This window comes from Schistocerca nitens, chromosome 7 (assembly GCF_023898315.1).
Source record: "Schistocerca nitens isolate TAMUIC-IGC-003100 chromosome 7, iqSchNite1.1, whole genome shotgun sequence".
Taxonomy (NCBI): Eukaryota; Metazoa; Arthropoda; class Insecta; order Orthoptera; family Acrididae; genus Schistocerca; species Schistocerca nitens.
Genome location: NC_064620.1, coordinates 357,491,932 through 357,516,425, shown reverse-complemented (window position 1 = coordinate 357,516,425; position 24,494 = coordinate 357,491,932).

Below are 24,494 nucleotides of genomic sequence, written 5' to 3'. Positions count from 1 at the left end.
CAGAGACGAAGAGGTTGGCGCAGGAGAGGAACTCGTTGTGGGCCCCATCAAACCAGCCAAAAAACTGATGACTCAAAAAAAATAAAGAAGCTCCATCTGTCATAGATGTTGAAAATTTTGTTAAGCAGTAAGTTGAATAGTTGTTTGATGTTAACAGTTTTTGACAACAATGGTCCTAAGAGTTCATATGCAGCCACAATGAACATACTCTTAGACTGCAAGGCGTTGGAGCTATAATGATTTTTTATTACTTTGCATTGAATTACTAAAGGGGTAACAAAGCTTTAGGGCAGCATTTTCTACTTAAGGTCAATTCCGACAGACCGTTTGTTAATTTTCTTACTGATAAGAGTTACGTTCGTCAGAGTGTTTAGATCGTCAACAAATCTTCCCTTAACTCTCATCCCACCTCATTTGGTTGGTGGAGTTACCTAGGAAGTCCTAACAGAAAAAGTTCTCAGTAACATATTGGGCCAAAATATTTGTAAGCATTCTCAATTATTTCGAGAATCAGGGTGCTTCTTGGCCAGCCTCTACAGGATCTTTTAGACTAAATTTAAATTGTGACTTAGCACAAGGCACAAGGTAGGATTTAGATACTAATTTCTTGATTCATATTCTTTCATCATTGTGTAATCCAGTCACAGGCCTTCTACAGTTCCCACTGTATACAGAAATAGTGAGTTTTGAATAGGCTGTGGTAGGCTATAAGTACTGTTCCAGTCTTTGTCTGTATTATTTGGGTTATGGTAGGTGGTAATTACATGGTCAGGATATACAGAACGTGAGCTTTTGTTTAATTCCTGTTTTGGAGTGCTGAGGTGCGATTTCACAATATTCCAAAAACAAGTAGCTGCAGCACTACCATTCACAACTAAACTATCCAATGACACACAAGCATTTCTCAGATACCTATTTCACAGGGTAGACAGGGCATCCTCATAGAAACACAGTTTCACATAGAAATTAAATTCAGTGGTACAAGCAGCCTTAGGCTGTCGTAACATGAGATATGAAAGTGGTCTTGGATGAGGAGCTGGTCGAGTTTTTTAACGCACCACGTGGAATTTCACGTTGCAGAGCAATCCAAAGCGTGAAAGACTGTATAAGACTATTTAGATTTATGTGTAGAAGACAGGAACATGGCCAATGAGATGCTATACTGCTTTATGTAACAGGTACAACTTATGCTTGGATTACGTTACTAGCAGCCGAAGCCCATGCTTAGTGAGCCTTATATTGTAACTTATGCCTAATGAATGTAAGCTCTTTCAAGGCACCAATCTCTCAAAAACATCATATTGTTGGATAAAAATTTCCTATCTTTGATTGCTTTCTTATCACAAGTTGCATGTTATGAAAATATGCTATTTCTAGACAAACACACTGAAGATTTATCAAAAATACGTCATTCTTCTTATGATTTATTATAACTGAAAGTCACATAATGGTATATCAGCGATTAAAGTCGTCAGGAAATCGTAATGCAACTACACAGACCTATAAAACACTTGTTCACTGTAGTGTAATGGGTAGAAGAGCAGAGTAGCTGGTTTGAAACCTGTTATCTGCAATTTATTTTTTTTTTTACTCAGCTTCCCATTTTGTAAAATATTGTGGTAGTTTTTATTCATTAAATAGAAGTGTGTCCTGCAATATTCGATGCTATGTTTATATAAGAGTGCTCGCTCTCAGGAGTGAGTTTCTTCGATTTTGTGAGCGTGTCAGGGAACATGAACCAATGAACTTCAAGTACTATGGTCACAAATTACGTTTAGGAGCATGTTGAACGAGATGAACCTTTCTTTCATTTGGGCGCCAGAGGTCCCTTGACGTTAAAGACCACAAAGCATTGCTCCAGTTCCCCTTCCTAATTACATCCCTGTTTTCAGTGCCAACAATCATATGCTGGGAAGGGGTAATTCATTTAAAATTAATTAAATATTTAGAAAAAAATTGTGGTCACTTTGAATATTAAGTTACACAATATGTGTAGCATAGCCGTCCAAATTCCTGCTCCATGTAATTAGCCAGGTTTCCTTAAAGATGTAATTTTGAGATTAAAACTGACTACACAACTTATCGCCCTAAAAAATATGAGAATTGTGCTGAAGTAAACTTCTTCCCATTACACCCTAAGACGAAAGAAAAAAATAAGATTCACCATGAAGTAATTATCTGAATGGAGAAGAAATCGTAGAGGTGATGTGCATGTACAGACAAACAAATTCTTCTAATTTCAGAAAAACTGGATGATTAATTCAAGAGAAAGAGCTTCACAAGTAAGTCAGTAATGTACTGATCACCTTCTGGCCCTTATGAAAGCAGCTGTTCAGCTTGGCATTGACTGATATACTTGTTGAATGTTCTCTCGAAGGATATCAAGCCAAATTCTGTCCAGTTATAGCCTTAGATCGTCAAATTCCCGATCTGATTGGTGCACCCTGCCCATAACGCGCCAGAATTCTCAAACGAAGAGATATTTGGCGACCTTCCTGGCCAAGATAGGGTTTGGGAAGCACAAATACAAGCAGTAGAAACATTTGGCATGTGCATGCAGGCATTATCTTGCTGGAATGTAAACCTAGGATGGATTTCCATGAAGGACAGCGAAAGGGATGTAGAATATCGTCGACTTACCACTGTGCCATAAGGAATGACAACCAAAGGGGTCCTGCTATGAAAAGAAACGGCGCTCCGGTCTTTGTGACAAAGCATCCTTGGTTTATATTTCAGCAAGATAACTCCTGCCCACACAAGGTGAGAGTTTCTACTGCTTGTGCTCTTACTTGCCAAAACCTACATCGGCCAGCAATGTCACTGGATCTCTCCCCAACTGAGAACATTTGGAGCAATATAGGCAGGGCTCTGCAACCATCTCGGAAGTTTAACTATCTACGGCGCCAGTTGGACATAATTTAACACAGTATCACTCAGGACGACATTCAATAACTCTGCTAATCAATGTCAAATTGAATAATTGCTTGCATAAGGGCCAGAGACAGACCAACATGCTGTTGACTTGCTCAGTTTGTGATACTCTTTCTCTTGAATAAATTATACAATTTCTGTGAAATTGTAATCATTTGTTCGTCTATCAATTTCCGTTCCGGCGGCTGGAGTCGCCGTGCGGTTCTAGGCGCTACAGTCTGAAACCGAGCGACCGCTACAGTCGCAGGTTCGAATCCTGCCTCGGTCATGGATGTGTGTGATGTCCTTAGGTTAGTTAGGTTTAATTAGTTCTAAGTTCTAGGCGACTGATGACCTCAGAAGTTAAGTCGCATATTGCTCAGAGCCAATTTGATTTCCGTTCCATTCAGGTAATTCCTTCATGGTATGTATTTTTTCTGATAATTTTTATCCATTTCATTTTTCTTCAATTACAGAAGTGTTGTAGATTTCTTTAACTGCACTCTCTGCTAGTTCAAAATCACTTTAACACAGTCCCAGACAGTGTACAGAGGTTGTCACATAGTACTGCTTCATAGCCCTTGATATTATCAAACTTTTGGAGAAACACCATCGATTAACTATGCAGTATTAAGTTTGTAATAAAATGATCAGGGACTTGTAATACATTGTGCAACAGATCACCTCCTTGCTAATAAATGTTCTGTTTTCAGATACCTGTTCCATGTAAGGCGAACTTAAAGTTACTGAATATATTCCATCATATTTCATGAACACCAAACAAGCAAAGGAAATAGTATAGTTTTACATCTCTCAGTTTCTGAGCCTGTCTGAAACATCTTGCCCTGATATGACATCACACACATCCACATAGCCGTTGATGAGGACATAAATCTTTTCATTTTATTCCTATGAACCTTTTTGCATCATTATGAGATTCTAGTGATTATATTTTTTTGGGAGTGACCATAGGGCATACTAATTAGGCGTCGAGAGTACTCATTTTTAGATATCGCTTTTTCGTTTTTCACCCAATTCGTTTTTTTGCCATGTTGGTGAGCGTATGGCGTTTCCATCACAGCTCACACTTTCTTCCCTGGTCATTTTATTAGCCCCATTTACACGCAAACTCCAAACTGTCTACAGACATACTCTGTAGCATGCACTGTATGTATGCAAAGTGTGAGTGCAGAGAGAAAAAGCACAACTCTAAATCTGTGTGGAAAACTGTGGCTGCGGACTGTACACTCCAATAATAACATTTTTTTCGTGAGAATGGTAAATTTTTTCTCATACAAAGGCGACATAGGACCACCATCACCTAAAGTACTGGTTCCCAACCAGAGGTTCGCTGATCACTGGTGGTCTGCAAGAGCTAATGTATGGTCTGCAATAGATTTAAAATTTCCAACATTTAATTAATAACCACTTGCTACACATGTGGTGCAGAACCACACACCCCCTGAGCTTCACAACAGGTAGTGGGGAGGGCCAGTGATCGACATCACAACGTGGCACAAGTTCGTCAATGAATCATAGTATGCTTTCATTTGCCTTGCTTGGCGGTGTTGGGATTCTACTTGGCTGTATAGTGATTTGACGCCATCAGTAGTTTAACTAATGGTTAGTTCTCAACTTTCTTATCAATTAATGACTTAACATTTCTCCATGTTAAACTCTTTTAATCCAAACTAGATTTTACAAAAGGGTTTACAGCTGTGTGTATATCTATGTACACTGATGAGCCAAAACATTATGACCACTGCCCACCGCGAGATTGAATGCCTCCTGATGATGTTGCAGGCATGTGACACAGTAAAGAGAGAACATAACCGAAAGAGAGAAGCATTGGGAGTCATTATAGAGAAGATATGAGGTCTAAGTGCGAAAAGGCACTGATATAAGCGGTTTTGACAAAGAATGAATTGGTGTGGCGCTGCGACTGGAAACGAGAATCGCTTTAACAGCGAAGCTGGTCGCCTGTTGGCGTACTGTAAGTAGGCTGTTTAGGTTTTTTTATTGGTAACGCCACCTCTGTATAAAAATCACTGGCTGTGCTGTGTGCAGTCTGTGGCTGCTTTTCATTGTTGTAATACTCGCCATTGTAGTGTTAGGCAGCTGGCTGTGAACAGCACGTAGCGTTGGGCTGTTGGAGGTGAGCCGCCAGCAGTGGTGGATGTGGGGAGAGAGATGGCGGAGTTTTGTAATTTGTCATGAACTGCTATATATATGATGATATCAAGGTAAATACATTGTTTGTTCTCTATTAATATCTTTCATTTGCTAACTATCCCTATCAGTAGTTAGTGCCTTCCATAGTTTGAATCTTTTATTTAGCTGGCAGTAGTGGCGCTTGCTGTATTGCAGTAGCTTGAGCAGCGAAGATTTTTTTGAGGTAAGTGATTTGTGAAAGGTATAGTTTAATGTTAGTCAGGGCCATTCTTTTGTAGGGAATTTTGAAAGTCAGATTGCGTTGCGCTAAAAAATATTGTGTGTCAGTATAAGCACAGTCTTGTATAAATTGTTCGAAAGGGGACGTTTCATATGGCGACCCTGCCAGGATACCTCACTGGAATCTTCTGATTTTTTTTTGCTTGTAGTTTGTGTAATTAGTGTAGATTTTGTTTATTGCTAGTGCGTAATTGTAGAGAGAATCTCCTTTGTAGTTGCAGTCTTTCATTGTTGTACAGTAAAACAGGTGTGGCACGCATGTAGATTTGCACCAAGTATTTCGCAGCTGCAATTAACTAGATATTATTTTCAGTGTTATGTTAATGTGTTCTCTCATTTTTGCTCTTCAAATTGTGTTTTTCTGTGTTATCGTGTGAAATATTGTGACAATAATGGCGTGTGAAAAACGTAACACTAGGCTCCAAAGTAAACTGAGAAATAATAGTGACGACGAGCGTAACTTGCCAGCACCACTGTGTAATGAATTAACAGACATTCAAAGTAGTAACTTGGTAACTGTGCATAGGGAAATGGAGCGGGCGGCAAACAATGGCGTAGACAGTGAAACAATTAGTGAGCAGGGAAGCATTATCGATCGGTCGGTCGGCAACAGCTCGCCCCAGGAATCCGAAATGACAGGACACAATTTCGCAAATACTGCAGATTCAGGTTTTGGGTCACACCGTTTTCTCAAATAAGTCAAAACACATTTTCTACTTGTCAAAATGTGAATGTTGCCGGTGCAAATGCACTGCCGAAAAGTGTAGAGAAACAGATTCCAGACACTAACACATTATTATTGCAATTAATGCAGCAAATGAAACAAAATCAGAGTCAAACACAGCAACAGTTAGACGCAATGGGACAAAATCTTCAAAAGTTAGGCACAACGCTTGAACAAAATCAGACACAAATGGGACAAAATCTTCAAAAGTTAGACACAATGGAACAACACCAGAGACAAACACAGCAACAGTTAGACGCAATGGAACAAAATCTTCAAAAGTTAGACACCACACTTGAACAAACACGTGAGGATTTAACTAATGAGTTACATCACATTGAATCGAAATGTCAAAAAGTCTGTAACGACGTAAAAACACAAATTTGTGAGCATTTTCAACCTATTTTTTCGCGGCATGAAAATGCACTACAGAATCACGAAGCAGCCATAAAAGAACTGCAAACTACTGTTCATGAAAATCACGAGACCTTGCAAGCTAAATTTGACTCAGTTGCATCTACCGATTCGGTTACGCAACTTGCAAAAACTCAGGAAAACTTGAAGGACACAGTAGATTCGATTTCAACACAAATGGACACTCTGAAACTTGGTTCAGAAATACACACTGAGGAAATGTGTTCACTATCGGAGAAAGTAGCCGAACTTTCGGATCAGGTCACTAACTTATCTACAAAGGTAGATGATGATCTGAATGACACAAGACCTGTAGCCTTCACTGACACAGAAGAGTATGAACAAATTAGAAAATTCAAACAAAATCAAAATCAAATCAATACACAGTACAAAAGAGAAATCCGGGAAGTACAAGATCAGTTGACGCAGGTAATACAAGAATTACATATTTCAGAGGACACTCGCGCTCCAGTACGGGAAGAGGGACATAGAAATACGGAACAACCACAAAATAATAACACAGGACATTTCGGAAATTATGAAAGAAATTGGCAAGGCGCATTGGATTTTGAGATGGAACCGCCGACACGACGTAACAATGACCGATATGCTACTCGCCGACACAATGATTTTTACTATAAGCTGTTAAAAAGAAAAAAAAAAGGCAGAATAACTTCAGACGCAACAGTTCGGCGCACAGTGACGATTCAGGGAGAAATTCTCAACCACGTGACGGACAAGGAAGAAATTATGAAATCTACCGACATGACGACAGACGATATATTCGTAACGACAGACCTGAATTGCATCAGAACTGGCGGGATTTAAACACGGCAGGGCCCTCTCGGCAAGGCGAATTTGTAGAAGTTAGGTCTCCAAACCCCAATAACGACGCGCGCCAACAAAGAGACAATAGGCAATGACTCATACCGCTGGCAGCCACAAAACGCACGTGTGACACTAACGATGCAGCTGCCGTAGCAAGTAATTACGTAAAAATGGAAGACATTAGGGACATCTTACTCCAGGAACACGACGTAAAACTTAACAACATTGCATATCCTGTGATTCACATTACTGTAAATGACGTAAAATTTACGGCAGTACTTGACTCTGGCAGTCCCATTTCAGTAATTAGTGAAACAGCTTTTAGCAAATGCAACAAATCGAACGATTGCCCCACACTTCCGTTACGTAAGATTAAATTACAAGGTGCAATCTTTGGAAAAAGTGTAGATGTACGCCAACAAACCTACTTAGAATTCTTTTGTCAAAGCCACAGCTTCTCTATGAACTTTCTTATTGTTCCATTATTGTCGACGGAAATTATACTGGGAGTAGACTTTTTGAATAAATACAAAGCAATCTTAAGCTTTCACGATGCTGAAATAAGTTTAGAAAAAGAAGGTAAGTCAGTAGCTTTGAATTTTGAAGATTGGCTCTCAAACCATGACGAAGAAATTAATCGGCTTTACCTCCTGTTAGACAACAGTTCTGAATTTTCGACGGAACTTGACACTAACAATCACTCTGCAAGTACTGACAGGGGTGATATCGACGGCGCATTTGATACTAATGAGTTAATTCAGAATAAAATTCAAACTATTGAAAATTGTAATGACAATGATAGGCAAGACCTTTTTGAGATTTTACAAGCACATTCCACAGTTTTTACTCACAAAACAGGAACAATCAAGGGATTTCAATACCAATTTCGTGTTCGTGAGCATACTAAATTTTGTGTTCGACCATACGTAATTCCGGCGCATTATAGGGACCGTGTTAGAACAGAAATACAATCTATGCTTGACGAGGGCATTATTGAGCCTGCAGTAAGCTCATACAACAATCCATTACATGTTGTTGAGAAGAAAAATGGATCAATCAGGCTTGTCTTAGATTTGGGACAAATTAATACTATCATTATTCCTGAAACAGACAGGCCGCAAACGTTGGAAGAACTTCTTCAAAATTTCAATGGTGTAAACGTGTTGTCTTCCATTGATCTCAGATCCAGCTTTTATCAGATCGAATTTCATCCAGAATGTAGAAAATACACAGCTTTCCTTTGTTTCGGCGTTTGTTATCAGTTTCGGAAACTTCCTTTTGGTTTGAACATTTCTTCAGCAGCATTCATTCGCGGGCTAAATTCCATATTACCTGAGTTCTTAAAACGTCACATCACCTTATATGTGGACGATATTCTAATAGCAGAAGCTTCATGGGAACAACATAATCGCATCCTCAACAGTTTGTTACGTATTTTTGCAGAATCTGGAATTACAGTTAACTTGGAAAAGTCTGAATTCGGTAGGTCAAAGGTGAGGTTTTTGGGACATATTATTTCTTCTGAAGGCATTCAGCCGGATCCTGAAAAGTTAGAAGCAATCAGAGCCATTCCAGTTCCATCCACAAAAAGACAAGTCCGCAGTTTTCTAGGTCTCGTAAATTTTTACCGTCGTTTTCTGAATATGCAAATTCTTGTTACACCAAAACTTTGTTCTCTCACTGGAAAAAATACTATTTGGAACTGGGACGAAGAAGCACAGTTGGAATTCAATTCTTTGAAAGAATCTCTACTTAACGCGCCAATACTAGCTCATCCAGATCTGTCACAAGATTTCTGCCTTAGCACGGATTCTTCTTAAGTCGGACTTGGTGCCCATTTATTTCAAGAAGCCATAGAAAATGCTACTACTGTTCAGAAAAACATTGCTTTTGCTAGCCGAGTGCTAACGAAATCTGAAAAAATTTATTCCGTTACTGAATTAGAAGTTTTAGCTATCGTTTGGGCATTTAACAAATTCCGTTTCTTTCTTTCTGGTAAGCACGTAAAAGTATACAGTGATCATCGTGCATTACAATTTCTTATGTCTTCAAAATTAAATCATGACAGGTTAAAACGTTGGGCATTGTTTCTGCAAGAATTCCGCTTCACAATAGTCTACATTCCCGGCAAGGAGAACATTGTTGCGGACGCGCTGTCACGCGTACCGGCTGGGCTTGAGAAAGGTAACACAGAAGGTAACCTCGAGAAAAATTTCAGTATTCTTTACATTCAGAAAGTCGCCTTTGAAAACTTCATCACCACATCTTTAAAGGACATTGCTCATGAACAAGATAAAGATCCGATTTGGAAAGACATCAAAAGCAAATGGCATGAAAAGACACACACACAGATTCGGCATTATTATCTGGTTAGAAACAACATACTGTTCAAACGCTGCACTGTTGATGACAAGTTATGGGTACTTTGCATTCCTGACGATTTTGTTAATAAGCTCATTTGGTACATTCATTTCAGCTACGCACATTTTGGCCCACGAAAATGTTATCATATTCTTCGAACGACTTGTTATTTTAACAATATGGAAAAGAGAATTCGAAGAGTCTTGTCTATTTGTAAACTCTGTCAAAAGGCGAAACCATCTACTATCTCCCATCGTGCTCCGTTGTTTCCTATAATTCCTTCTAAATTAAAAGAATTTGCTGCTGTTGATCTCTTGGGACCGCTTGTCAGAACATCTAATGGATTTTCGTACGTTTTAGTCACTGTTGAACTTACTTCAAAATTTGTTTCTTTCACACCGTTACGTAAAGTCACTGGACGGTCTGTATCCAACGCCTTTGTTAAAAATTTCTTACGTGAAGTTGGACAAGTTAGTAAAGTCATTTCAGATAACGGACCGCAATTCAGATCTGCTGTTTGGTCTCGCATGCTTCGCAACCATAAAATCAAACCTGTTTTTATTTCATTGTACTCACCACATTGTAACCCATCCGAACGGATTATGAAAGAAATCAATAAGCTTTGCAGACTCTATTGTCACAGAAAGCATCAGCATTGGGACAGATATTTACACTTATTTCAAAACGTGCTGAATGAAATGCCTCACGACTCCACTGCTTTACCACCTACTCTTGTACTGAAGAATGAAAAACCACCGAACAGAATCAGAGAGCTTGTACCTTTCCCGAATACACGTAAACTTCGACACAAAGACATAATTGATTTGGCTATTAAAAATATAAAATCTGCAGCAGACAAAAGGAGAAAACTACACGGTAAAGCAAATGTAAAGAAATTATATATTGGTCAGAAAGTTCTCATTAAAGCTCATTCATTGTCACATAAGAAGAAACACTTGAGTCACAAATTATTTTTAGTTTACAATGGACCTTACAGAATCCGACGTATACCACATGATAATTGCGTTAAAGTTGAAACTCTGCGTACTAGGAAGAGTAAAGGTTTACACCACATTTCACATGTAAAACCGTTTATTGAAAGATAATCTGCTTTTTTTTTTAATGCAACATTTTGGTTTACTTGCAAATACATTATGGATTCAAGGTGCTTTCTGAGAGATACCAGGTGACACACAGGTTAGTTTATGTGACAGCTACACGGTTTTATCACGACGCTACTAATGAGTGACAATTTACAATGTTGCTTTTGCAGTGTATCTGTTTCATATCTGCACAGTTTTTCTGAATTCTTCTGGAAAGTAAAACAGGTTTTAGTAGTAACTTTTGTGGTATAGCAACAATGAGACAGCCTTTTTCGTGGCACAACAATACGTTACAGTACAGTACTTTCTTCATCACAACAATAAGCGTAATAACTAAGATATCTATACGCAAAGCATTTCACTTTTGTGTATCATGAGGTAAGTACATTGACTTCTGCAGAACTTATCTTTCGGAGGACGATAACTACGACACTTCCACAGTGATTATGTTACAACATGACGCACAGTTTAGCGCTACAGGACACGTAATTGAGTGATTAATTTTGTACTTAAAACATTTATTTTTAAAGATTTTTGAATTGCAAAGAAAGTTTTCCGTGATACATTTCATTCCATTGCTGTAATTTGTAACACCGGAGGGTATAATTACATTTATCCTCAGGGGGGTACACGCTTACTTTGTGTATCATGTGTGTGGCAACCACACGGAACCCTAGCTAATATGGTATTTGCTTATACAACTTTACACATTACATATTACAGTAAAAATGGCCATGTTTAAAACTTACGTCACATCTTAACACTAGAGTGATGCATCACAAAAACTTACTCTACGAAAAAAAATTACCAAGTAGTTGAAAAGAAAATTATGTATGCAGTTCCTGTTATTAGTCCCTTCTTATTGTTCTTTCCATTCCAAGAGCTCCTTTTTCGAAGAATGTGGGTCATAAAATAATTATTTAATAGATCTGTTGACAGAAAGTGTTCACATTAGCAAATGAATTTTTTTTTTATAAAACCCATGCTGCAACACAGCTGGAAACTAGATATCAAATGAAATAAGCAACTATGTACAAAGCAAAGCATAAGAACATCGTTCAATAGCCATGTGGCATTTCATAAGTAGTAAAAAAATATCTCATCTAGAAAGACAGTAGTCATAATCAGGTGTGTAGACAAACTATTTCATGTCATTTCATTAGGCATTTCAGTAAATATCAGAAAGTACGATATGTTTCCAAGTAATGAGCGTGTCGCATTTGCGATGCTTTCTACAAAGGAACGTCAATAGCGAGGATAATGGCCTCCCCCCTTTTTTTTCTTCTTCTCCACCTGCGCCACACACTAATGGCTTTTTCTCAAGGCGGCTGGCACACCTGGCCGCTCACAACGAATTACTTCACGGTCACTTACCTTTCTTAACGAAATATTTTCGACAGCAGTTTTCGCTACAGCGACAGTCTCATATAAAAATTTCATAGGTCAAGAATTTGCGTTACAAATCTGTAGAAACAAAATCGTATGAATATAACAGTGTCCGAAAAATTTTCGTAGGCATTGAGGTACATTCACGCATTTACACACATTTCGTAACTCTTAAAGTACGATTCTTGGTTTCCAACATCCTTTTTCCCTAACCACTACTCATTATTCCTTACTTTATTACACATATACATATTCGTCGACACGTCTTCAATATTTCATCTTAGAAATCCGTAGCATAATCAAATTCCTCATATACGGTAGCATCATCTTATTGATCATAAACATATCTCAACAGCATAATACACATCGTCGTCGTAAAAATAACATCATAACACCTCAGTCAAATCTCTCAATCGTCGTAGCTTTCTGCAATAATATCAAAACCTAAAAAAAAATTCTCTGCTCATTTCAATGGTGTCATCTACCTCAAACGTACTTTAAAAATTATGATCCCATACCAAATACATCATTCAAAGCTCTCATAGTACCACAATGGTTCCGAAAAAATATGAACAGTTTACAAAGTACAGACAAAATACAGTTTCATAAGTGTGAAGTTATCCAACTGTGTAATTGCGTAAACATGTGTCACTGATGCAGTAAAATAAATGTTTGTTTCTTTGTTAAATAATCGGATAGCTGTGTAATTTATGTGTTAGAGAAATATGGTACCGACCATATTTCTCTAACACATAAATTACACAGCTATCCGATTATTTAACAAAGAAACAAACATTTATTTTACTGCATCAGTGACACATGTTTACGCAATTACACAGTTGGATAACTTCACACTTATGAAACTGTATTTTGTCTGTACTTTGTAAACTGTTCATATTTTTTCGGAACCATTGTGGTACTATGAGAGCTTTGAATGATGTATTTGGTATGGGATCATAATTTTTAAAGTACGTTTGAGGTAGATGACACCATTGAAATGAGCAGAGAATTTTTTTTTAGGTTTTGATATTATAGCAGAAAGCTACGACGATTGAGAGATTTGACTGAGGTGTTATGATGTTATTTTTACGACGACGATGTGTATTATGCTGTTGAGATATGTTTATGATCAATAAGATGATGCTACCGTATATGAGGAATTTGATTATGCTACGGATTTCTAAGATGAAATATTGAAGACGTGTCGACGAATATGTATATGTGTAATAAAGTAAGGAATAATGAGTAGTGGTTAGGGAAAAAGGATGTTGGAAACCAAGAATCGTACTTTAAGAGTTACGAAATGTGTGTAAATGCGTGAATGTACCACAATGCCTACGAAAATTTTTCGGACACTGTTATATTCATACGATTTTGTTTCTACAGATTTGTAACGCAAATTCTTGACCTATGAAATTTTTATATGAGACTGTCGCTGTAGCGAAAACTGCTGTCGAAAATATTTCGTTAAGAAAGGTAAGTGACCGTGAAGTAATTCGTTGTGAGCGGCCAGGTGTGCCAGCCGCCTTGAGAAAAAGCCATTAGTGTGTGGCGCAGGTGGAGAAGAAGAAAAAAAAGGGGGGAGGCCATTATCCTCGCTATTGACGCTCCTTTGTAGAAAGCATCGCAAATGCGACACGCTCATTACTTGGAAACATATCGTACTTTCTGATATTTACTGAAATGCCTAATGAAATGACATGAAATAGTTTGTCTACACACCTGATTATGACTACTGTCTTTCTAGATGAGATATTTTTTTACTACTTATGAAATGCCACATGGCTATTGAACGATGTTCTTATGCTTTGCTTTGTACATAGTTGCTTATTTCATTTGATATCTAGTTTCCAGCTGTGTTGCAGCATGGGTTTTATAAAAAAAAATTCATTTGCTAATGTGAACACTTTCTGTCAACAGATCTATTAAATAATTATTTTATGACCCACATTCTTCGAAAAAGGAGCTCTTGGAATGGAAAGAACAATAAGAAGGGACTAATAACAGGAACTGCATACATAATTTTCTTTTCAACTACTTGGTAATTTTTTTTCGTAGAGTAAGTTTTTGTGATGCATCACTCTAGTGTTAAGATGTGACGTAAGTTTTAAACATGGCCATTTTTACTGTAATATTTTTTCTGCTTGAGCTATGTCATGTTTAGGTATAAGTTGCTGCTGTTTGCCAGGCATAGTGTTATTGAATTTGACTTTGTATTATTCTGTTAAGCCAGTTTTACTAATGATTTATTTTTATTGTTGCTGCACAGTGCCTTAGATTAGTTGTAATATTACAATTGCTTTGCTAATTTCTTAATGCTGCTTGCTTCGCAAATCTGCGTTTTTTTTCATTCCTGTTTATATTAATTGTTTTATGTGATGCTGCATTGCCTCGTCCCTTAGTTTAGCATTTGAGCTAAGTAGATTTAAGTTAGCTTAAGAGGGGGTAGACTATATAAGAATCTAACTATGATGGATTGGAAGAAATACATTGAGAAGCTAAAGAAAATGCTTTGGCCAAAAAAAAGAAAAAAAAGGGTATTTTGAAAGAGGATATGAACCAAAAAAAGTAGGGTTTAGGGACAACAGATATAGGTAGGATTTTCTTGGAAATAAATAATGAGTTAAGAAATATGTGAAATAAATACAGAAAGCATGCTTGGATAGGATTTTTTTGGTGGAAGCAAAGGTTGAAATAAGACGAAAGATCTATGGAATGAAGTTTTGGGTTGGACTGCAGTACCAAAAGTTACACTGAAAACGAACCCTGTCCTTTCCATTGTGTTATCCCACTATGTGTTTGTGTACCCTTGTGTATTTGTTTTCTTCCTGTCTTTGTGTAGTTTCATAGAATTTTTTTCTTCTAATACTCAGCTACATTCAGTATGATGAGGAATACTGTTATCCTCAAATATAATTGGTATTAATAATATGTTATTTAACTTGTAAATATGCTTAGATATTATTTATTATGTTCTGTTTTAATGCTCATGTGTAAAGTTGATGTTTCAAAAGCTATTCTGATCTTTTATGTATGTACTCATGTCATAATTCCTGTAACATTGATGTATATGTTTATTTCTGTTGTGTTGTAAAGCCTGTACTACAAATGTTATCTGTATTGTTATGTTCTTTAATGATGTATTTTGTACCTTTGTAATTGTACTCTCATGTTATAATATTGTAATTGACACCAGTTCTTCAAATTAAGTATCATTTCACTGCACACGCTTCTGTTGATCATAGTATATGGACAATATGTGAGAAGTAGGGACTGTTAGTGTTTACACGTGTGTTAATAATTCAGCAAGGGACTGGATAACAGCATTGCTGGTTCTAAAGACAATTCCAAAAACTTTGTGAGTGCACAAGTGGTGGTTATGGACTTGCTACATTATCCGCAAGACTCTTCAATGGTGATTGTGCACCTGATAGTCGCAGCAGATGGCTGCTGGCCATCTCTACAAGGACTACAGTGAGTCTATACCTTTGATGATCCACCAATACCATTATTTCTACAAGGACTGCAGTGGGTCTGCACCTCTGGTGGCCCACCAATACCGTAATCTCTACCAGGACTACAGTGGGTCTGCTCTGTGATGACCTACCAAACGATATTCTTCAAAACTTCGATTGACTCCGCTGTGGGTTTGCTCTGTTGTGGCCCATTACCTGTCTGCATGTCGAGTCAGCACTGTCTTTCCGTTGGAAGGACAACGCTACTTCTTCAAGACTGCATGGAAATCCACTACTTCCGTGTGCATTTTCTTTTACTGCTCAGACTTTGAGAAAAACACTGCTATTTTACCGTCATGAACGATCAGGACTGTCTTTATGGACTGTGAGAAAATTTTAGCTTTTGACCAACATTGTATCAATAAGTGTGTGCATTTGATTTCTTTGTTATTGTAATTGTGAAAAAAATTTTAACAAATATGTATTGGCCAGTGCCCAACAAAATTTGTAAAATTTTTTTGTAGGGAAGATGGGGGCTATGTAAGTAGGCTGTTTAGGTTTTTTTATTGGTAACGCCACCTCTGTATAAAAATCACTGGCTGTGCTGTGTGCAGTCTGTGGCTGCTTTTCATTGTTGTAATACTCGCCATTGCAGTGTTAGGCAGCTGGCTGTGAACAGCGCGTAGCGTTGGGCTGTTGGAGGTGAGCCGCCAGCAGTGGTGGATGTGGGGAGAGAGATGGCGGAGTTTTGTAATTTGTCATGAACTGCTATATATATGATGATATCAAGGTAAATACATTGTTTGTTCTCTATTAATATCTTTCATTTGCTAACTATCCCTATCAGTAGTTAGTGCCTTCCATAGTTTGAATCTTTTATTTAGCTGGCAGTAGTGGCGCTTGCTGTATTGCAGTAGCTTGAGCAGCGAAGATTTTTTTGAGGTAAGTGATTTGTGAAAGGTATAGTTTAATGTTAGTCAGGGCCATTCTTTTGTAGGGAATTTTGAAAGTCAGATTGCGTTGCGCTAAAAAATATTGTGTGTCAGTATAAGCACAGTCTTGTATAAATTGTTCGAAAGGGGACGTTTCAGTACTACTGTCGTGATCACCTATGGAAAGTAGCTGAATGATGGTGAAATAACGAGTAGGATGACCACATCTCATCACAAAACGTAGATGACGATCCCCCACTGTGTAATCCAGGATAGGCAGCGATCTATGATAAATCTTACAACAGAGTACAATGCTGGTGCAGGCACAAGAGCTTCAGAGTACACTGTTCAAAGGAAACTGTTGAACATGGAGCTCCAAATCACACGACCCTATGTGTTCCTGTGTTGACCCAACGACATCGTCAATTATGATTGTGGTGGGCACAGCATCACTGAGTTTTCACTATCGATCAATAGAAGAGTGTCGCCTGTCGAATGACTCGCATTTCTTCTTCTCTTCATACTTGAAGTCTTCTGTATGGCAATGATATCTTGCAAGAGGATAACTGTCCATGTTGCAAGGTCAGACTCGTACTACAGTGTTTAAAGGGTTTTATAGTGAATTCACATTGATGTCTTGGCTAGCAAATATGCCTGAACTGTACCCACTGGAACAGATACCAGGCACCAGCTGTGTGCCCATAAACCACCATCCCGTAATTTGCGGGAATTGCTTAACTTCTGCATAGACATTTGGTGACACATATTTCTGGAATCCTGTCAAGAACTTGTAGAATAAACGCCAAGCAGAATATCTGTTGTACTGTGTTTGTAAAGTGGAACAACACATTATTAAACAGGTGGACATAATGTTTTGGCTCATCAATGTATGCATGTATCACGAAAAGTTCGCAACAGGGTACATTTCGTTGACTAACTAGTTAGAATATCACAATACATAACTTTATGCAATTAAAAATAAGGATAGTAAAAGTGTATTTATTCATTTTGCTATAGGAAATACAATATTTTTACTCTTTTACTTGTTATGCTTATATTGGACTGTATTCACATTTTATTTTCAGTGAATGGAGCATAAGAGAAAATATGACAGTAGTTGCATTAAATTTGGTTTACTTTGATGGATAGTAATGGAGAGATAAAACCACAAATTGCATATGCACAACTCTACTATGTGCAGCCATTCTCATGAATGATTTAAAATACCACTTGGAAGCAGCCCATCCTAATTTCTGTGGATGAACATCAGAATTCTTTGCAGGAAAGTTAGGGAATCGGAAAAAATGAAACTCTAACCTAGTAGTACAAGATTTGCGTCATCGAAGAAAACACTAGTAGCGCCGTTTGAGATATCGAACCTGAGAATACAATAAGCCCACACAATAGGGGAGACACTAATGAAACCTTGTTTTATCAAAATTGTAGAATAAGTTTTAGGATTAGAAAAAGAAAAAGAAAATGAGCTGTCAAAAAAGTTTGTGCTTAGATGAGAGGAAGAACTTCTATTCACTAATTAAGTAACAGCTTGAATTGAACTAATGTCAAATGATACGAAGAGCACCTTTTTACAAGAGTTAAAAAAGTGACATGGTTCACATGCAGTGTGGTAAGTCTACTAACATTTCTAAATTTTGTCAGTTACTTTGGTTTTTCCACTTTTTAGACGATGACAACATAATCGAAGAATTATTGATTTGACATGAATTATAGATGACGTCAAAAGGCGTGGGCATCACGAAAATAAAAAAAACGGAATGTTGTCAGAAACATAATGTTATGTGTGGAAAGCTGGTCGATTTCTGTACAGACCTCGTTACAGTTATGTTAAGATCATTTTCCAATCCAGGAACAATAATAAAACAGTCGAATCCTTCAGCATTAAAAGTGCACTGTATCATACTTTGCTAGGGGCTTAGCTTCCGAGATTCTTCCTGAATGCCTTAATAATATACTGCAATTCGCCATAAATTTGCTAAATATTATCGAAAGCAGTGCATTAAATGCACATCTTTTTTAAAAAGACTGTCCACTGAAATGGACTCCAATCATGTGACCCTTCTCTTTTACATATAAGTTCGTTGGCTATCGAAACTAACATGCTGGAGAAATTTACTAACTTTGAGGAAAGACTGATTTGTTTTTATGTGATAAAAAGGTGGAAGACTTACTACAGCAGTTTTCTATAACACTATATCGATATTTCCTATGATTATCTAAACTTTAACTTTTTTGTCTGTTTCTACTTAACATCACTTATGTATAACCATGGTCTTTGATGCAACATCTATATAAATATTTTATTCATTATTTATGACAATGTATGGATGTAATTTCAAAAGTAATGTCTTGTAAAAGAATGGAAATGTTAAATTTTTACTCTTAACACTGTTTCATGGATACGGAAAGTAGGTTTGCACTCATATACAACTTGGAGACAAAACCCTCAGCAACGAATAAAAATCTTGATCTGGTGGTCGAACTGCAAGGCTCCTTTAGGGCAAGAGTTAATCAGTGGCTTACAGGCAAATTGTTTGCGTCTTGTAAACTGAACGAAGCAAGGAGAACAGCAATATTATATAACATAGCCTTGGATGTTGAAGTAATTTGGCTTATTATTCATGGCAAACTTTGGCTGGAACTGTACTACAAAAATCCGACACTAAGAAGAGAATTTTCAGAGACTGTTGCATGGGTAAGAGCTATAGATACTTTTGCGCCTTTTTTTGAATAGCCACAGGAGATCGACAGTATCACCACCTTCATCTCAAGTTATCAGTCGAGTACCATCTTACTAAATGGACCAGTTGTGCAACTTCTTTTTCAATAATGACTTGCTGTTCTGTAAACTTTGTCTTGAGCACCACTATTTTATCGATAATAGTTTACCTAGATGGGATCCTATCCCAAGTAGTGTGATACTTCTAAGTATCCAGTTGTACTGCGATAAAAAGACATTTTAGTAAACTTTCGCTGCAATTAATAAACTTTGTCGAGTAATAAAGGTCATAATTATTCAGTGAGCATATGTTTTCAAGTATTCCAAGTATTTTTCATAAAAGTATAGTTAAAGTTTCATAATATTTCAACTGACAAGAAAATATTTAAAATATTCAGCTTATAGATTGCCCTTATTGAAATCTCAGTACAGTATAAAGTTATCTACAAAAACTGTGATGATTCATGATGGTTACTGGGTAGTAGACTTTGAAGGGCTAGCACGAGGTTTAATTACTGTGCAGGTTTGGAAGTAACAGTGTTTATAATTTCACATCTATATATTTGATAGTATTTCTCATATTGTGTTGTGACTGAAATGTTCAGCCTTGATCTGAGTTTACTGAGAGATTAGTTCCTGGTCCCCACACTAATTTTTGAGCCATATTTAAGTTCCATATTATAGTTACAGCGTCAATGAAGTGCACTTGTCAGTTCTCTAACACTTGTGTGCTATAATAAGCAAGTGGCTATGACTATTTAAACTGTATTAGACCCATTTGAGCTAAAAAGGATAAGGAAGTTAATGCTCCTTGAGAATATAAATAATTTTCAGAAGAAATAATATATCTGTCAGAAAGCCACTTCAGCGACAGTATTATCCAATAATTAAACTGACAAAAGAAGTTCAAGTCCACATTACTAGTTCGCCAGCATCAGAAAATCATTTACTGGTAATCACAATTAGTTTGCTGCTTTAATATACAGATAGTAAGTTTTATTGAGACCAGTTGTTGCAACAACGGTTAATAATCCTTCATTCACTGAGATTCCATGCGACACATCTTCCAAAAGATCAAAACCGAATTTTGGACTGTTTTTCGCTGTCATGTTCACATGTTTAGGTCTATAGTGGATTTCGTAGCTCAGTTAAATATGGCATAAGGAAAATATCTGTTTCAGTTTACGATTTAGTCAGTACAATCGCTGTTTCTCTTCACTTAGTTGTTAAAGATAGACAACTTCAAGCTCAGTCTAATACTTCTGCTTGACCTTCAATGAACAGTAAGTCACTCGATCCGTATTAGCTGTACATTTTGATAACAAGACATAACCTAACAACCCAAACGAGATTCGAAAACAGTTATGCGTTTACGTGGAAGTGAAAATCGATTGTGGAAGTCGAAGCTAGAAGCGGATTTCCAGAATCGATTTTTGAGGTGTACATAACAAACCAGATGCGATATAGTAGTAGTAGTAGTAGTAGTAGTAGTAGTAGTAGCTTTATTCATCTGTAGAGCTCTTTTTACAAGAATATAGAACATGTCAAAGTATTTAAAAATTTAGATCAATTTAAAATAAGCTATTTCTTGTACATATATACTTACAGACTTATATTTATAGACAATCACTAGATTTACTCCTGGTATACAACACTCTCTTTACAAATAACTTATTAAATAATGTAATGCTTCACGCATATCTCACTGTTAGTCACTGCACACACTATAGACACATTGTTTCATAACACTTCACTCCCTACACACACAAACACACACACACACACACACACTGGTGATCGCTGGGCCATTTTCTGTACTGCAACGTCCCATTTGCTATCCTGAAAAACTGAGTCAGCATCCCTCCATAATGAGTGACATGTTGAGCTCAGAAAGAGGGAGAGGTGTTAGTATTGTGCTGTGCATAGCATGGGGTAAGTATTTCTTGAAAGGAAAAAAAGAAGGAAAAAAACATAAAGTGAAGGTGTCATGTGAAATGTTGGATATTTTATAATTATAATTATTATTATTTATTTGTATAACATTTTGTTATCAAACTCCTACACTGTTTTAGCTAAGTAATCCTTCAATGTATAAAATGTATTGCATAACAAGTACTTTTTAGCTGCCTTTTTAAATAAGTGTATTTTTGCAATTTCTTTAATTTCTTTTGGTAATTTATTGTACAGTTTTATTCCTTGGTAGAAAATGCTGTTTTGAGTTTTTTGTTTATTTTTTCTTGGTAGATGTAAGTCGAGTCTATCTCTTATTGCATGGTCATGTACAGAGCTGTATGTGCAGTAATTACCAATGTTATTTTTGATGTGTACAAATGACTGGTAAATGTATTCACATGGAGCAGTTAAAACCCCCAGTGTTCCGCACAGATCTTTACAATGAGCTCAACTAGTATTTTTGGTTATTATTCTTATGGCTCTTCTCTGGAGTTTAAAAATTGTGTTCATATTTTGTGCATTTGTTCCCCAAAAAAGCATGCCATAGCTAAGAATTGAATGTACATATGAATAATATGTAACTAAAATACACTGCATGTTACACACTGATGATGGGATTCTAAGGGCATAACATGCTGATGACATTCTGTTTTGCGAGTACCTTCGTGTGTTCACACCACTTCAACTGAGAATCAATATTCATTCCTAGCAATTTTGCATTTGTTACACAGTCTATAAAGGTGCCACCTACATTTAATTTAACATTTTCATTTTTTCTCTTCAGACTGAAATTCACGGCATTAGTTTTCTTTGTGTTCAATGTCACTTTATTTATATTGTGAAACCAGTTACGAAATCCAGTTTTGAGAGAGCCATGTAAACATAAATTGTTTTGCTCTTGCCAGACTACTGTTACATTGGTTCACACATTGCATAACATAATTTTGGTATCAAGTTAAATCAACGCCAATGGCTAACTTCCTCTATGAACGATGCTAGTACTTGGTACAACTTCGCCTAAATAGTCTGGCTACCGTTTCTTCTTACATAATTACAGTTTACTTAACTACTAATAGAACCTTGGTTCGATTTCCGTTTATGCTGCTATGGTGAAATGTGTAATATATGAAATGTGTTTTATTCATCTCATAATGCACAGAATTTCAGAACATATGTCTGATGTACAGGAGACATGTCAAGGTTACGGTTCTATTATTTGATTTTTTGTCACACTTGTAATATTACTGCATGAAGAATTTATGTCCACTATATCATAAAACTTTATTCCATTTTAGGGATCCAGCTAGAAGTATCACTTTGTCCATCATGAACTCTCCCACTGACTTGCAAGTAGTACCATCTTTCAATTAGAAAACCACGTAATTTGCTTTTTAAAATATTTATCTTCATTTTCATTATGTCACACCCTTTTAGTTTGTTATGAATTTTCATGGCCATATACTGGAGAGGCTGAGCATACAATTTTAATCAATGTGAGGTGAGCATAAAGTTTTCTTTGTGTCTTGTGTTCAAAATGGTTTTCTTTAATAGGTCAGCTCTGCTGTGTAAGCAAAGAATCACCTCAAAGGTGTATTAAGACAGGACAATTAATATTTTTAGGTCTTTAAATAATGGTAGACATGACGCCCTCAGTTGTGTGGTGCACATGTTATAAAGGATTCTTTTTTGCAACTTTAAAATCCATGTAATGTTTCCTGAGTTTCCCCAAAAAATTAGGCTGTGTCTAATAATAGATTCAAAGTAGCTATAATACGCTATTTTCCTACCGTCTATATAAGTGGCACTGGCTAAAATTTCCACTGCACATGCAAGGCTGCTTCATTTACACAAATGAAAAAAAGATTTACATGATCCCAATTCCCAGAACTCCTGAACATTGTCGTTGGCTGTGGATGCTGCATCACAGACACATTCCCTTAGGCTGTTCAGAGATGTCACTAAACCCACCCAATGATGTAAACAACCCTGCATGAGCAGTGCCTATTAGAGGGAGGAGGTTTGACAGCTGATCAGCTCCAGTAATCCCACCAGGAAGGAGATACGTGGCTTGTGTTGTCTGTAGTTCAACCATACCTAGATGGTCAATACCGTGGTTCGATCAAGTCTGCATTGTTACTTTGTGCCAGAAACAAGGGAAGAGTCCAGGTGTCTCAAAGTGAACCAAAGCGATGTTGGTCAGACATGGAGCAGATACAGAGACAAGAACTGTCGATGACATGCCTCGCTCAGGCCGCCCAAGGGCTACTACTGCAGTGGATGACTGCTACCTACGGATTATGGGTCGGAGAAACCCTGACAGCAACGCCACCATGTTGAATAGTGCTTTTCGTGCAGCCACAGGACGTCGTGTTACGACTCAGACTGTGCACAATACGCTGCATGGTGTGCAACTTCACTTCCGTTATCCATGGCGAGGTCCATCTTTGCAACCACAACATCAAGCAGCGCGGTACAGATGGGCCCAAAAACATGCCGAATGGACCATTCAGGATCGGCATTACGTTATCTTCACAGATGAGTGTCGCATATGCCTTCAACCAGACAATCGTCGAAGACGTGCATGGAGGCAACTCAGTCAGGCTTAACGCCTTAGACATACTGTGCAGCTAGTGCAGCAAGGTAGAGGTTCCCTGCTGTTTAGGGGTGGCATTATGTGGGGCCGACATACGCCATTGGTGGTCATGGCATGGACTGTAACAGCTGTGCGATACGTGAATGCGATCGTCCGACCGATAGTGCAACCATATTGGCAGCATATTGGTGAGGCATTCGTCTTCATGGACGACAATTCGCGCCCCCATCGTGCACATATTGTGAGTGACTTCCTTCAGGATAACGACATCGCTCGACTAGAGTGGCCAGCATGTTCTTCAGACATGAACCCTATCGAACATGCCTGAGATAGATTGAAAAGGGCTGTTTATGGACGATGAGACCCCCCAACCACTCTAAGGGATCTACGCCGAATCGCCATTGAGTAGTGGGACAATCTGGACCAACAGTGCCTTCATGAAATTATGGATAGTATGCTTCAGCGAATACAGGAATACATCAATGCAAGAGGACGTTCTACTGGATGCTAGAGATACCAATGTGTACAACAATCTAGACCACCACCTCTGAAGGCCCTGCTGTATGTTGGTACAACAGGCAATGAGTGGTTTTCATGAGAAATAAAATGGCGGAAATGATGTTTATGTTGATTTCTATTCCAATTTT